Source organism: Acomys russatus, chromosome 25, assembly GCF_903995435.1.
Source record: "Acomys russatus chromosome 25, mAcoRus1.1, whole genome shotgun sequence".
NCBI lineage: Eukaryota > Metazoa > Chordata > Mammalia > Rodentia > Muridae > Acomys > Acomys russatus.
In genome coordinates, this window is record NC_067161.1 from 23847980 (window position 1) to 23860658 (window position 12679).

Below are 12679 nucleotides of genomic sequence, written 5' to 3' on the forward strand. Positions count from 1 at the left end.
AACTCATGGCTTTGGTCTTCTTCCTTCTCTAGTGGAAAGAAACTTGTGTTGCTTAACACATATGCTGTTTTTATGGGGGAGGGGATTTGTTTGTTTTCTACAGCATATGTATGTGTGTGTATGTAAGTATATGCATAAGAGTGCAGGTGCCCATAGAATCCAGAAGATGGCATTGAATCTCCTAGATCAGGAATGACAAGAAGTTGTGAGCTATTTGCTATGGGCACTAAGAACAGAAATCATGTCCTCTGCAAAAGTAGTACATGCTCTCAAGTACTGAGCCAGTACCTGATACACTGCTGTTGTTGTTGTTGTTGGACACTAGAAGGGGGTTGATATATAGAAACAACAAATATACACATTATTTTACAACATTCAGTTCATATTAAATAGGCTACCATGCCACTGTTGAAAGCATTTCGTAAAGTTCTGTAACTATACCCCGATTCTGAATGGCATAGTGCCATAAAACTACATTGGATTAAAGACCAACCATCATCGATTAGAATTCTACGCTTGTCAATTCATTTAATCTTGATAATTTCTTAAATATCCTATCTTTATAACATTGAACAGAACCATCACGTACAGTGTGGTTATACAAGGACAGAGTATGGCAGTGTATGTGGGATAAAGAAAGCGTACCCACTCGATAGAATCAGCATAGCTTTTATTAATCATTCTTTGGTCAGATCTTGAAGAAGGTATGGAAATATGGAAAGAAGTCAGCTACTTGTACTTCAGACTATGTAGAGAAGGTGCTGCATTCAAGGTTTAGTCGAGCTTCTGAATGGGGTAGGAGCACTTCAGTGTAAACACTAGGATAGAAGAACACGACATGTTATTTAAAGTGGATTTAGAACGTCATTTGAAGATGAATAAGTCGGTAAAGCAATTGATCCGCAAGCAAGAAGACCTGAGTTCGAATGTCCAGGATGAAATAAATGCAATAGTGAGTATCTGCAATTTGAGTGACTCTCCTGCTGGATAAGAGGCAGCCACAGACAGAGAATGGCTAGACGCTCATAGGCTAGCTGTTTAATGTATGTATGCTGTGGGAAATAAGGACGTGATCCTGTCTTGAACAACGTGGAGACGAGAACAGGTCTCCAAGGTTTTCTGCACCCATATATGCACCCATTCAAACACAAGAATGAACACACATATCATACATCTATATACATATGCACATACTCAAATTAAAAATGAAGCATAGTTATTCAGTAAGAGGAATTAGAGAGGCAGCTGTAGGGCTAAAAAACAGAGATATCAGTAGATTCCATATACAAATTCTTTAGATAGCAGTGATAAATACTAAAGTGTCACTGGGCTATTATGGGTTAGAACAAATTATTTGACATAGAGACCTGTTTTAGGGATGACAAGATACATGGTATACAATAGGTATGATCACCATAAAATTTTTTTTAAAATACACTGGAAAGAAGGTGAGAGTTAAGGTACATGTTGTGTTGGGGTTTTATCTGTATTGTTGTTATCCAGTTGAATGTAGAAGTAGGATTTGTTGGAAGAAGACCAAGCGGTAGAATTGTTTTTGGATAAAGAAAAAGATTGATGCAGAGTACAGATGATATTTGACTAAGACTTTTTTTCTCTCCTTAATGTTTTGAATGATTGATAGCCCTAAATATATGAATAATAATTACCTTACAATTTGTAAGCGACATCTATAATTATGCTGGTAAGACATGTACATTTTAGTACAAACTGAACACCAGGGCAAAACAGCTAGATATGATGGTCCTATTTGTCCTCTGAGTTGTTTTGTTTCTAGAAGTACTCAAGAGGAACTGAAGTGATCAGGGCTTGTGTCCAAGTCAAAAATGTGAGATAACACAGTCTGCCAAGAAGATGGCAACCTTTGCATCGCTTGACTCAGTGTTGTATTTTCCTCAGCCTTTCAGCTGACAGATGGCAGCAGAGTTTCTCCTCTTCTCCTCTAAGTCAATCATCCTTACTCACATCTACACAAACAGGAGGGTTTCATCTGTTTGATTTATCATGGGCATGCTTATATAATGCCTTGCTCTTTATGAAGGAAGATAATGATCTTTAAGAAAGGTGTCTGCAATCTTTTCGTCAGATAGAAAATAGTACTAGAAAAATGAAAGGACTCCCAGGAAACAATTTATCTACAGTCACTGTATTTTTCTGTCCTTTTTCTGTGGAAAAGATGTGATTTCTGATGGAAATTTCAAGATACCCCACTTCTTCTTATTTACCCCTGTATCACTGCACAGAGAAGAAATAGGGGCAGAGGTGTTTTAACAACTAAGATGTCTTCTATATTGGAAAGCATGTCTAATGTCTCCCTGACTGAAATTGGTTTACCTTCCCTCACTTACACGGGAATAATAGCTAGGACCTTCCTAACAATAGTTACTCCTTTTATACCTATAATCTCTCTTTAATCATAAGCTGCATGTGAGTAATATGTTCACCTTGAAATTGTTTTTAAAAATCTTGAAATCATTATCTAAACAATATTTTGAGTGTGACTCTGTGCCAAGAAATAGATAGGTTACTCTCATTTTTCACTTGTTTCAGAAACCAATCAGATAGCAGAAACACTTTAGAAAAAAAGGGGCTCTGGGAATCAGGTGTAAGACCTCAGTCAGAAGAAACACACACCCTTGAGGCTGCTAGGGAGTTCAGGATGCTTACACTGAACAGAGTCTAAGTGATAGTAGAGAGCCTCACCTGGCAGTTAGGAAACAGATGAAAGACATATTATGACTTGTTGTCATTTTACATAAAGCTAAATAAAAAGCCATTTTGAGTTTTGAGACATAAATATGATGAGATAAATGCTCAGTTAAGAAGTGCAGAGAATACTAATAATATTTATAATATACTCTGAGGTGTATTACAAGATTTGTGTGTCTCTAGAGTAAAAGCAGGTTGTAATCCCTATGTCCGTACAGGCGTCTTAAAATAAAACACACTTTTTAATTTTGTGACCTTTATGTAGCATGGTACAATAACACCAGGTGACGTGAATGGAGTCTAAGGCTATTTTGATGGCAAGTGTTTCTCATGCTTCTCTTATTTGCTGCTGCCACCCAGAAGAAAAACCTAAACTATAGGAAGGGATGAAGGCTGTGACTGATATGGCTCATCAGGGTTGGTTCTCTGAGCAGAGAGAAGACAGATGGAGAAATTGAAGTGAGAGGTAAATGCCTTCTTAATTTATGCTCTACGTGGTATAGATTCACACTCACCCTGACACTGGGAGTAAGAGCTGATCAGATTTCTGTCCATGTTTAGTCAAAAACACTGACATTAACGGAAAGAATTCAGCCCACCTACATTTCCGGAGCTGGAAATTGTGTCTTCATCTGGATGATCCATGCCCTAAAGCTTAATCTATTTGTGCGTTTGGTGGCTACCAGGCTCACATGGAAGTTAGCTGATTATATGGGGGAAATATTAGTGTACAATTGTTACGCTGATAATGGCTTAGAAGTAGATTGAGTTTTAAGTCAGTTTGGTTTGTATGTTTGCATATGTTTCTTTCTCTTTATTGAAACTTGAGATCTTTATAGGGTGCGTTCTGTGGTGAGGCTTCTATGTCATCCACACAACCAGTTTAAAAAAAAAAAAAAAAAAAAGATAATTTGACTTTGCTTGTGAAATAGCCCATGTCCCAGTTTCAGGAAGTTTGGAATGAAGTGATGTTCAAATTACTTGAGAAAATTCAAAGAATACCAACATTTTTGTGCCCACTAGACACATAGAGACAAATAAGAAACATGAATGGCACTTCTCATGCATTAATAAGAACTGAAGCTACCATATCAGAATTTAAATTCTCCTTTTACAACTTTGTCATACATAACATTTTTGAAACAAATATTTAAAAGGCATGTAAAATACACAATATAAATGAACCCATGAAATAGTTCTGCAGAGAAACTTTGAAATGTGTAATTGTATACATAGAAAATTCATATTCAGCAGACATAATGCTTTAATATCAGGGAGAAAGCCATGACGCTAAGATAAGTAAGCTAAGAGTACAGAATTGGCAGAGAAAGGACTCTGTTACCACGGCAACCTGATTTGAGATTCACAAGGTGTGTTTTAACCTAAGTTGCTGTCTTGAGAATGAGCACAAGCAAATAATTAGACAAGTAAATTGCTGAGATAGCATCCAAGAAGTTCAAGTGTTTTTAAGGAAATTTCTCGCTCAAATATAAATCATCAGTTGATTATAAACCAGAATAAAAGCAGTGTGTACCCTGCTTCAATTTCATGGGTCTTATTTCATATTACTGTATTTCATGGCATGAGAGTGCCTCTTCCATTTTCTTCTACAACATCCCTTTTGATTTTTTGTTATTAATTTGTATCAGGTATGACCTCACAGTGCTTCTTTATCTATGAAATGAAGAGGTTGGAGCAGATTATGTTCCAGGGTCTTAATTAGACTAATTAGACTAATGATATAGATGCTGTTGGCTTAAAATGTCAGCAACGGCTTGAAAGAAAATAATTTTTTTCTTAGTAGTTTTAAAACCCTCTTTTCTCTGTTATTGATATGTATTTAGGAACAGGATAATTCGAGTCAAATGTGAAATATTTGTCCATATTTGCTCATGCTAAGTAGAGGACATTTTAAGAAAAATGCAAGTTATTCACTCACAGCAAAGAAATAATCCCAATTTTAACAGGCTAGGATTAGAACTGAAAGCCACTTGGAATTTTCTCTCTTTCATCAAAATTTATCTCTTTCTCTTAACATTTACTTAAGTTTTTTTCTCCCTCTGATGTCACCTTTGCTTTAATTCTAAATACATGAAGAGTCAACCAATCTTCTCATACTCAGATCTATATTACATTCAAATAATATCACCATGGAATAAGTTCTATCACATAAAAATACATGTGCAGAACAAACACTGGGAGGAAGGGAAGTGGGATGGATCTTGGAGGTCGATATAATATATAATATATATATATATATATATATATATATATATATATATATATATATATATGTAGCAGATGTGTAGCTTGGTGCTCATGTGGGACCCCAGCAACTGGCGTGGAGGCCTCTCTGACTTTGAGGCCCATTTTGGATTCTCTTGCCCAAAATAAGCTGTCTTTTCTTGTCTCAGTGGGAGAGGATGCACCTGGTCTTTCAGGGACTTAATGGGTCAGAGTGGGTTGGTAGCTTTGGAGCATCTCTCCCTTCTCTAAGGAGGAGAGAGGAGAACAGGGCGGGGCTGTGTGGAGTGGTAACTGTGAGGAGTTTACATATATATAGTTTTGAAGTATGTCTTTGTGAGCTACAGAGCTCCTGTTTTCCTATGTTAGACAAGTAGATCAGACAGGCAAAGATGAAGTTTGATGATTGTTTATTAACATTAGCATTTTGTGCTTCTGAGCATTAACAGGACATTCCAACTGTTCAAGACCCACTATAAACTGAGGCAGACAAACAGCCACTACTCCTGTTTAGAGTGTTGCTTGTGGTCAACTCAAAGCAAAATGACTGGAAGACAATGAAAACAATTATTAATAGCAACCATGACATTATACTGACATGCTATGGCTTCATAAATTACATTGTTTATTCTTTGTTGTGCTGTGGTTCAAACCAATACCCTTGCAAGTGCTAGGTAAACATTCTATCAATGGAGCTTATCTCCTACGCCGTAAGTGAACATTGTTTTTTTTTTTTTTAATTTATTTATTCACTTTACACCCTGACCGCAGCCAACCTCCTCTCCTCACAGTTACCACTCCACACACCTCGCCCTGTTCTCCTCTCTCCTCCTTAGAGAAGGGAGAGATTCTCCAAAGCTACCAACCCACTCTGACCCCTTAAGTCCCTGAAAGACCAGGTGCGTCCTCTTCCACTGAGACAAGAAAAGGCAGCTTATTTAGGGCAACAGAATCCAAAATGGGCCTCAAAGTCAGAGAGGCTCCACGCTAGTTGCTGGGGTCCCACGTGAAGACCAAGCTACACCTCTGCAATATATGTGCAGGGAGTCTAGGACTAGTCCCTGCCTGCTGTTTGGTTGGTGAAACCTTCAGTCTCTGTGAGCCTCATATGCCTAGATTAGTTGACTCTGTAGGTCTTCTTGTGGAGTCGTTGACCTCTCCAACTCCCTCAATCATTCCCCCAACTCCTCCGGAGGACTTCTTGAGCTCTGTCTAATGTTGGGCTGTCGTTCTCTGCATCAGTTTCCATCAGATGCTGGGTCAAGCCTCTCATAGGAGTTATGCTAGGCTCCTGTCTACAAGCATAGCAGAGTAACATTAATACTGTCAAGGACTGGTTCTCTCCTATGGAGTGGGTCTCAAGTAGGGCCAGTCTTTTGTCATTTCCTCAAACTTTGCTCCATCTTTGTCCCAGGACATGTTCTAGGCAGGACACATTTTCTGTTAAAGATTTTGTGAGTGGGTTGGTGTCCTTATCTCTCCACAGAAAGCCCTGCCTGACTACAAGAGGTTGCCACTTCAGGCTCCATATCTTCTACTCCTAGGAGAGTCAGCTGTGTTAGCCCTCATAGTCATTGTGGGCTTTTCCTATCCCAGTCTCTGGTGCCTCCCACAGATGCTTCTCACTTTTGATTTCCATTTACTGGGCTCTCTCTTCCTTGCTATCCCTACTCCTAATTACCATCCCTAGTAACGTCCCCATCCCCCCTTTACCCCGTTCCCTCTCTCCCTCCACCTCCAATGCCTATTTTATTTCCCATCCTAGGTGAAATTCAAGCATCCTCTCTTGGACCCTCCTTGTTATTTAGCTTCTTGGGGTCTTTCAATTATAGTATGGTTATCTTGTACTTTATGGCTAATATCCACTTGTAAGTGAGTACATAGCATGCCTGTTTTTCTGGGTCTGGGTTACCTCACTCTGGATAATCTTTTATAGTTCTATCCATTTTCCTGTAAATTTTGGCTGAGTAGCGTTCTATTGTGTAAATATACTATATATTCTTTATCCATTTTTCAGTTGAAAGGCATCTAGGTTGTTTCAATTTTCTGGCTTTTATGAATAAAACTACTGTGAACATAGTTGAACAAGTGTCCTTGTGGTATGGCAGAGCATCTTTTGGGTATATGACTAGGAGTGGTATAGCTGAGTCTTGAGGTAGATCTATTCTAAGATGTACTACAGAGTAGTAGTAATTAAAAACTGCATGGTATGGGCATAAAAATAGACAGGCTGATCAATGGAATAGAATTGAAGACACATAAATAAACCCACACACCTATGGACACCTAATTTTTGACAAAGAAGCCAAAACCATAAAATGGGAAAAAAAAGTATCTTCAACAAATGGTGCTGGTATAACTGGATGTCTGCATGTAGAAGAATGCAAATGGATCCATATTTATTACCCTCTGCAAAGATGAAGTCCAACTGGATCAATGACCTCAACATAAAACTAGACACATTAATTCCAATAGAATAGAAATTATGGGATATCCTTGAGGTCATCAGCACAGGAGACAACTTACTGAACAGAAAACCAACACTCAGGCTCTAAGATCAACAATTAATAAATGGGTCCTCATGAAACTGAAAAGTTTATGCAAGATAAAGAACACTGCCAATAGTATGAAATGCAGCCTACAGAATGGAAAAAAAAAAATCTTCATCAGTCCTACATCTGACAGAGAGCTAATATCCAAAATGTATAAAGAACTCGAGAAATTAAACACAAAAAAAATCAAATAATCCAATTTAAAAATGGGGCACAGAGCTAAACAGAGAATTTTCAACAAAGAAATTTCTAACGGCTGAGAAGCACTTCAAGAAATGTTCAGTGCCCTTAGTCATCAGGGAAATGCAAATCAAAATGACTCTAAGATTCCACCTTATACCTGTCAGAATGACTAAGATCAAAATTTCAATGGACAGCACATTCTGATGATGATGTGGAGAAAGGGGAATACTCCTTCATTACCAGCCGCTGTGGTAATCCAGTGAACTTTATTTTCTGCATATAGCTATTCTTAATGGAAACACTGGCGAGGATTAAAGCACTTCCTAAAATCATCTTTTTGTGCTGAATCCTTATGACTATTAGCCACTTAGGTTTTTGTGTGAAGTTTTCACAGTAATGAAACTCATTCCTGAACCCCCCCACTGCCTGTAGCAAGGATGAGAGTACTTACAACTTACTAGAAGGAGCCCTGAAATTCACATCTCTGTCATTTATGGTAAGGCAAGGGGGAAATTATTCTTATTTTTCCTCATCTATGTGTGACTTTAAGCACCTCAACTTGACGATGTTGAAATAGAAGCAGCTAAGTAAATCTGGAAGAGAGGTAGTCCACCTCTGGGGAGAACATACCAATTGGTCGTCCAGGGCCAATAATTTAGCCCTAAAAATTACAAAGAAGTAACATTAAAGGGTCACAAAATATATATTTATCAATATATAGGTATATATATATGTGTGTGTGTGTGTGTGTGTGTGCACAACAGCAACTGATGAAAAAAGAGAGGCCATGAATTTGAAGGAGAGTTATAGAGGACGGTTCAGAGGGATGAATGGGAAGGATTAAATTTAACTAAATTTTAATCTCAAAATTAAGCAAATAAGAAAAAGAGCCCAAGGACAGATAGTTCTGAGCCACAGATACATGCCCTTCACTCACGACATAGTCAAATGCAATTTAGCTTAGTTTACATTTTAACCATTTTTTTTTTATCTTACTACATCCAGAGCCCCATACTCCTTCAGCCTCTTGATTCCTCAAATAGTTTCCTAATCTATTTAAATGTCACATTTATTTTGTCCTTATCTACACTTATCCTCCCCTTTGTCAGCTCTCTCCTTATTTTATAACCTCTCCCTCCTATTTAAATCTAACAACTGTTTATATATAGAAAGAGACTCATTCTATAATTTCTGTTTATCTATAGAAGCCTAATGCAAGTATGTAAACACACACACTTGCACCACGCACAAATATGTAGCATCATTCATTTAGATACATCCATATTTATAGATTTATTTACTTTTATCTTATATGCATGAGTATTTGGCCATATGTTTTGATGTATACCTCTACAAGCATGCCTGGTGCATGGGGAGGCTACAAGAGGGTGTTGGATCCCCTAGAATAGGGGCGATAGGTGGTTGTGAGCTGCCATATGGGTGCTAAACTGAACTGCGTTCTCTGCAACAGCTGTAGGTGCTACTAATTACTCAGTCAACATCTAGCCCCCAGGTACACATTTAAATATAGACTTCCATGTCTGAGAAAATTCATAAATTGTCTTCCTGAGTATGCATAACTATTTCCAGTTGCATAAGTTTTCTTTAAAAATGCTCTTATTATATTTTCTTCTTTACAACCAAATGAACTCCAGTATGTGTATGTAATGTACATCGCTCTTTTCATACGTTCATTTGTGGATGAATATCTAACCAAACTTGTTCCATTCCCCAGCTACTGTTAATGGGGCAGTAGGAAACATGAGTATGCAAGAATATCTGTGTGTGTCCACTTAGATTCCTTCCAGCAAACACCCAGAAGTGATGGAGCTGAGTCAAATGGTCATTGTATTTGAATCTTATGAGGAACACTGATACTGACTTCCTCAGTACTATCATTCACATTCTCACTAGCACTATATAAAGATTCCTCTTTCCCCACATCCTTGCCAGCACTTTTTTGCCATTCATTTTCATTTTTCAAAAATTTTTTATTAATTTATTCTTGTTACATCTCAATAGTTATCCCATCCCTTGTATCCTCCCATTCTTCACTCCATCCCCTTTACCCCTTATTCCCCTCCCCTATGACTGTGACTGAGGGCGATTTCCTCCCCCTGTATATGCTCATAGGGTATCAAGTCTCTTCTTGGTAACCTGCTGTCCTTCCTCTGAGTGCCACCAGGTCTCCCCCTCCAGGGGACATGGTCAAATATGAGGCACCAGAGTTCCTGTGAAAGTCATATCCCACTCTCCACTCAACTGTGGAGAATACTCTGCCCATTGGCTAGATCTGGGTAGGGGTTTAAAGTTTACCTCCTGTATTGTCCTTGGCTGGTGCCTTAGTTTGAGTGGGACCCCTGCAGAGGGGAGGACATCCTATTGGGATGAGAGAAGCATGGGAGAATAGTAAAGTAGAAGGATCCAGAGGGTTCTAGAAACCTACAAGTAGAACATTATGATAGCCATTCATTTTCTTAATGAAAACCATAAAGTGCCACTTTGAATGTATCACTTCAACCAGGCAAAGTACTGTGCAGTTGTAAGTTCACAGATTAAGACATAACACTTTTGATAGGTAATTCTGCCTGCATAGACACGTGATATTTCAAAGAAGAAGTTCATACTGCCAAAACCCAGTGGCATGCTTGAGCTATATCTCTCTTTTAACGTGTAGTTTATTATTATGTGTGTGTGTGTGTGTATGTGTGTGTACGTGTGTGTGTGAAGGAATACATAAATATAACCTGATTCTGTTTAGCATTGCTTATATGTATGGTTTAAAGGACTGATCATTTGGAATTGGATAACCATTTAAGGGACTTTAATTCATGGTGAAGACTAATTCTCCCTCTTTCATTCAAAAGTTCATAATTGACTATAAATCTTCATTTAGGGATGCTGTCTTCTGCAATTTTCTCCATCCACATTGTCATTTCAAAAGGTAAATGTCATCACCATTCATTGTCTTGATTAAGCAGCCATATTGTTGAGATTCCTCTGTCATATTTAGAAGATACAATTCGAAGCTGACTTCCTGGGCCTCAGGCTCTTAAAATCTTTCTTGTTCTTGTCCTTGTTCTTCTTGTTCTTCTTGTCCTTCTTGTTCTTGTTCTTGTTGTTCTTGTTGTTCTTGTTCTTGTTCTTCTTCTTCTTCTTCTTCTTCTTCTTCTTCTTCTTCTTCTTCTTCTTCTTCTTCTTCTTCTTCTTCTTCTTCTTCTTCTCCTGCTAGATTCCATGAGCCTTAGATTTAGATATTGTGTTGTAAACATGTCAATTGAGTCTTGGCACCTCACAGCAGTCATTGTTTGCATTTTTTTTCTAGTTTTGGCTTCACACAGCAGCTTCCTGATACAAAAAGGAGCTAAATGATCCTTAAGTTCAATTACACAGTTCTTGGTTAGCACTAAGATGTAAGTGCCACTACTGCACTTTTAGTGTTATCTTGCCATGTTGTTCTGTTGCACTGCAAAGAATTACAGAGCTGGGTAGGACTGTTGGATGCTTTCCTTCCTTGGCAGCTTGCATGGCACATTCTGGTACTATGAAAGCTAATATTTAGGGAGGAGTCAGTCTTTCAGGTCAGATCTAACTCAGAATCTTTGAGTTCTGTGTCAAATGTACCTGATGTTCTTCATCATCTGGGAGACAACTACAGGGAAAGGCAATAGCCTGTATTGGTTTTAGAGTCTCTTGTATACTAAGAATTCAAAAGAAGATTTCTCAGCACTGGCACTGAGTTTTCTGTTAGATAGTCTAAGGATTCCTTGAGTCAATGGCAAAAGAGAGGTAGAAAGAAGAGATAAATAACACTAAGAATGTGTGAAGAAACCAGAAGCTATTTGTAATAGATATTTGCAGAGACAATCATAGAGTTTTTTTTTAATTCCAATTTTCAGACAATATTTTGTTTTCTTACTGGAACTTACTACTTACCTTAACCTTTGTAACGTCAATACATTCTCTGGGTAATACGGACAAAGGAGAAGGATTTGAAGAGCTGGAAAGCTTTTGTTAAAAATAAAAGTTACAAGAATCATAGCAAGTATAATTCATAATTAATATTACCCTAAAACATTTGTAAATCAAACTAAATATTAGATTTCCTAAGAAATATTAAAATTGGGGATCAGCAGAAGCTTGGTTGGCTGAAGACCACCCTACATCCCACCATTACAGTGAACAAAAGTGTGATGGAAAAGTGGGAAAGATGAAAGAGTGGAGCAGTTATTGCACTGTGGAAAGAGGCAGAACTGGAGATGTGATGGTAGTGACATGTGTGATAGAGGATTTAGATCCACAATAGAACAAGTTTTTTCCCAGTGTGCATGGGGACCAGTGACAGTTGGTAGTGGTGCATAAACAGACTCTGACTCAGTGCCTGACCATACCTCCTGGACACAAGATACCCTGGCTCTGAGAAAAGATGGAGACCAAGATGACTAACTGTTCTCCTTCTGTACTGTATCTCCTCAAAGGACCACCATGGTCCATGATGCCTCTGAGGACCATATGTGCATCAGTTGTCTTGATGTAGCCCATGGCCAAGTCGATGTCCATGGCCCATGTTACTGCTTAAGATCATGAGGATGTCTGTGTCCTGTGCTGCAGTCTGAAGCAATATTGATGGCCCTGGGGGCCATGTGGATGTGAGTGGCCGGTACTGTCATCTGAGACCATGTTGATGTCCATGAGTATGTGAACCTACTGCATGAAGGGGATGTGGTAGTGGTCTGTGAAACCATGAAGAAGCCAGAAGCTATAAAGAAGTCCACAATCCAAGCTCCAGCTGACTAAAAAGAGCAAGGAAGGTACTTCGACAGTGATATTGATGATGACAGGTGTACAACTGAGAAAGAGAAACATGGAAAACTTCTGTGACAAACCTCTACCTCTACCTCAACCACCAAAAAAACAAAAAAAACAAACAAAAAAACCCACAAAAACAAACAACAACAACAACAACAACAACA